We start from the raw sequence: 5,000 nt of genomic DNA, 5'->3' as shown, positions 1-5,000 counted from the left end.
ACTGGGACGACCTGGGATACAGGGGTGGTCTGCCAGTCACTGGGACGACCTGGGATACAGGGGTGGTCTGCCAGTCACTGGGACCCACCTGGGATACAGGGGGTGGTCTGCCAGTCACTGGGACGACCTGGGTTACAGGGGGTGGTCTGCCAGTCACTGGGACGACCTGGGATACAGGGGGGTGGTCTGCCAGTCACTGGGACGACCTGGGATACAGGGGGTGGTCTGCCAGTCACTGGGACGACCTGGGTTACAGGGGGTGGTCTGCCAGTCACTGGGACGACCTGGGATACAGGGGGTGGTCTGCCAGTCACTGGGACGACCTGGGATACAGGGGGTGGTCTGCCAGTCACTGGGACGACCTGGGATACAGGGGTGGTCTGCCAGTCACTGGGACGACCTGGGATACAGGGGTGGTCTGCCAGTCACTGGGACGACCTGGGATACAGGGGGTGGTCTGCCAGTCACTGGGACGACCTGGGATACAGGGGGTGGTCTGCCAGTCACTGGGACGACCTGGGATACAGGGGGTGGTCTGCCAGTCACTGGGACGACCTGGGATACAGGGGTGGTCTGATGGGAGGGGTTGAGTGGAGCTGAAGGATGGGACTGGATGGAGCTGAAGGATGGGACTGGATGGTGTTCAGAGATAGATGGGAGGGGTTGAGGGGAGCTGAAGGATGGGACTGGATGGTGTTCAGAGATAGATGGGAGGGGTTGAGGGGAGCTGAAGGATGGGACTGGATGGAGCTGAAGGATGGGACTGGATGGTGTTAGGAGATAGATGGGAGGGGTTGAGGGGAGCTGAAGGATGGGACTGGATGGTGTTCAGAGATAGATGGGAGGGGTTGAGGGGAGCTGAAGGATGGGACTGGATGGAGCTGAAGGATGGGACTGGATGGAGCTGAAGGATGGGACTGGATGGAGCTGAAGGATGGGACTGGATGGTGGTCAGAGATAGATGGGAGGGGTTGAGTGGAGCTGAAGGATGGGACTGGATGGTGGTCAGAGATAGATGGGAGGGGTTGAGGGGAGCTGAAGGATGGGACTGGATGGAGCTGAAGGATGGGACTGGATGGAGCTGAAGGATGGGACTGGATGGTGTTCAGAGATAGATGGGAGGGGTTGAGGGGAGCTGAAGGATGGGACTGGATGGTGTTCAGAGATAGATGGGAGGGGTTGAGTGGAGCTGAAGGATGGGACTGGATGGAGCTGAAGGATGGGACTGGATGGTGTTCAGAGAGATGGGAGGGGTTGGATGGAGCTGAAGGATGGGACTGGATGGAGCTGAAGGATGGGACTGGATGGTGTTAGGAGATAGATGGGAGGGGTTGAGTGGAGCTGAAGGACGGGACTGGATGGTGTTCAGAGATAGATGGTAGGGATTGAGGGTAGCTGAAGGATGGGACTGGATGGTGTTAGGAGATAGATGGGAGGGGTTGAGGGGAGCTGAAGGATGGGACTGGATGGAGCTGAAGGATGGGACTGGATGGTGTTAGGAGATAGATGGGAGGGGGTTGAGGGTAGCTGAAGGATGGGACTGGATGGTGTTCAGAGATAGATGGGAGGGGTTGAGGGGAGCTGAAGGATGGGACTGGATGGAGCTGAAGGATGGGACTGGATGGTGTTAGGAGATAGATGGGAGGGGTTGAGTGGAGCTGAAGGACGGGACTGGATGGTGTTCAGAGATAGATGGTAGGGATTGAGGGTAGCTGAAGGATGGAACTGGATGGTGTTAGGAGATAGATGGGAGGGGTTGAGGGGAGCTGAAGGATGGGACTGGATGGAGCTGAAGGATGGGACTGGATGGTGTTCAGAGATAGATGGGAGGGGTTGAGGGGAGCTGAAGGATGGGACTGGATGGAGCTGAAGGATGGGACTGGATGGAGCTGAAGGATGGGACTGGATGGAGCTGAAGGATGGGACTGGATGGAGCTGAAGGATGGGACTGGATGGAGCTGAAGGATGGGACTGGATGGTGTTAGGAGATAGATGGGAGGGGTTGAGGAGAGCTGAAGGATGGGACTGGATGGTGGTCAGAGATAGATGGGAGGGGTTGAGGGGAGCTGAAGGATGGGACTGGATGGAGCTGAAGGATGGGACTGGATGGTGTTAGGAGATAGATGGGAGGGTTGAGGGGAGCTGAAGGACGGGACTATAAATAATATAATAACTAATATAAAATATACTGTGTCTGTGAAATGTATATAGTCTGTATAAACTGGAAGTAAAAGCCTAAGAGTTGTTGTCTATTAGTTTACTACAATTAGGGGAAGGATGGGAGGGTTAGGGGACAATAATAAAGAAGGAAAATATAAGAAAACAAATAAATAATATATATATATATTTACCAAAAATATATGGGAGATTGGAAATTATGCAGATAATTACATTGATAGAAGCCAAAATCGACTAAATTAAAGCTGATCAATATTAAAGCCCCTCCCCCAGTGTTGTGATTGGGTGACAGGGAGGGCGGGACTTACAAAGTAGCAGCTGTTGATGAATCCAGGAAGTTTGGAGCGGAGTGGGAGGGGCTCCACAGAGCTGTCACACCCAGGACACACTACTATACACACTTCACCCTGGGAGCACAATACACACACACACACAGAGACAGACACACACACACACACACACACACAGACAGACAGACAGACAGACAGACAGACAGACAGACAGACAGACAGACAGACAGACAGACAGACAGACAGACAGACAGACAGACAGACAGACAGACAGACAGACAGACAGACAGACAGACAGACAGACAGACAGACAGACAGACAGACAGACAGACAGACAGACAGACAGACAGACAGACAGACAGACATCAGACTGTTAAAACAGCCATCACTGAACACAGACTGGCTGCCGTCAACCTACAGACTCAAATCTCTGGCCACTTTAATACATGTAATAAAATGGACGTAATAAATGTATCACTAGTCACTTTATATAATGCCACTTTATTTAATGTTTAAATATCCTACATTATTAATCTCATATGTATTATACTGTATTCTATACCATCTACTGCATCTTGCCTATGCCGTTCGGCCATCGCTCATCCATATATTTATATGTACATATTCTTATTCATTCCTTTACACTTGTGTGTATAAGGTAGTTGTTGTGGAATTGGTAGATTACTTGTTAGATATTACTGCATGGTCGGAACTAGAAGCACAAGCAATTAGCTACACTCGCATTAACACCTGCTAACCATGTGACCATTAACATCTGTTAACCATGTGACCATTAACATCTGCTAACCATATGACCAATAACATCTGCTAACCATGTGACCATGTGACCAATACCATCTGCTAACCATGTGACCATGTGACCAATACCATCTGCTAACCATGTGACCAATACCATCTGCTAACCATGTGACCATTAACATCTGTTAACCATGTGACCAATAACATCTGTTAACCATGTGACCATGTGATCAATAACATCTGTTAACCATGTGACCATGTGACCAATAACATCTGTTAACCATGTGACCATGTGACCAATAACATCTGCTAACCATGTGACCATGTGACCAATAACATCTGTTAACCATGTGACCATGTGACCAATAACATCTGTTAACCATGTGACCATGTGACCAATAACATCTGCTAACCATGTGACCATGTGACCATGTGACCAATAACATCTGTTAACCATGTGACCATGTGACCAATAACATCTGTTAACCATGTGACCAATAACATCTGTTAACCATGTGACCATGTGACCAATAACATCTGTTAACCATGTGACCATGTGACCAATAACATCTGCTAACCATGTGACCATGTGACCATGTGACCAATAACATCTGTTAACCATGTGACCATGTGACCAATAACATCTGTTAACCATGTGACCAATAACATCTGCTAACCATGTGACCATGTGACCAATAACATCTGTTAACCATGTGACCAATAACATCTGTTAACCATGTGACCATGTGACCAATAACATCTGTTAACCATGTGACCATGTGACCAATAACATCTGCTAATCTCACTGTAGAAAATACGTGGCTTTTATTTAATCAAATGTCACCGTCTGGGGATCCAATTATTATTTGGATAATAAATAAATAAAATCTATAATTCTAGGTGTTTTACCTGGTGTTCTGGTGCTGGGAAGGCTGAGGTGGTGTTCCCCAGGCGAGAGCCCTCCTGTCTGGTGAGAGGGTCTCTGGGCGCCTGGCCCTCCCACTGTGTAGCTCCACTAGGGATATGCCAGTAGTAGGTATCAGCCTCGTCTGTAATCCTCTTCCATCCTGGAGGAAGCTGCCCTTCTGTCTGCCAGCCCTGATCACTCCAGGTATCTGAGACATATATACGTACATATTACCTCAATTACCTCGACACCGGTACCCCCTGTATATAGCCTCCACATTGACTCTGTACCGGTACCCCCTGTATATAGCCTCCACATTGACTCTGTACCGGTACCCCCTGTATATAGCCTCCACATTGACTCTGTACCGGTACCCCCTGTATATAGCCTCCACATTGACTCTGTACCGGTACCCCTGTAATTAGCCTCCACATTGACTCTGTACCCCCTGTAATTAGCCTCCACATTGACTCTGTACCGTACCCCCTGTATATAGCCTCCACATTGACTCTGTACCGGTACCCCCTGTATATAGCCTCCACATTGACTCTGTACCGGTACCCCCTGTATATAGCCTCCACATTGACTCTGTACCGGTACCCCCTGTATATAGCCTCCACATTGACTCTGTACCGGTACCCCCTGTATATAGCCTCCACATTGACTCTGTACCGGTAACCCCTGTATATAGCCTCCACATTGACTCTGTACCGGTACCCCCTGTATATAGCCTCCACATTGACTCTGTACCGGTACCCCCTGTATATAGCCTCCACATTGACTCTGTACCGGTACCCCCTGTATATAGCCTCTACATTAACTCTGTACCGGTACCCCCTGTATATAGCCTCCACATTGACTCTGTA

At 49.2% G+C, this 5,000-nt stretch overlaps 1 pseudogene; it reads right to left on the bottom strand.

The window, feature by feature from the left end:
• LOC123731785 (amyloid beta precursor protein binding family B member 2-like) overlaps window positions 1-5,000 on the bottom strand; it is a 24,626-nt pseudogene that overhangs the window by 19,072 nt on the left and 554 nt on the right.

This window comes from Salmo salar, unplaced genomic scaffold, assembly GCF_905237065.1.
Source record: "Salmo salar unplaced genomic scaffold, Ssal_v3.1, whole genome shotgun sequence".
Classification (NCBI taxonomy): Eukaryota; Metazoa; Chordata; class Actinopteri; order Salmoniformes; family Salmonidae; genus Salmo; species Salmo salar.
Note: the sequence above shows the minus strand (reverse complement) of the source record. Positions and strands in the feature narration are given on the sequence as shown.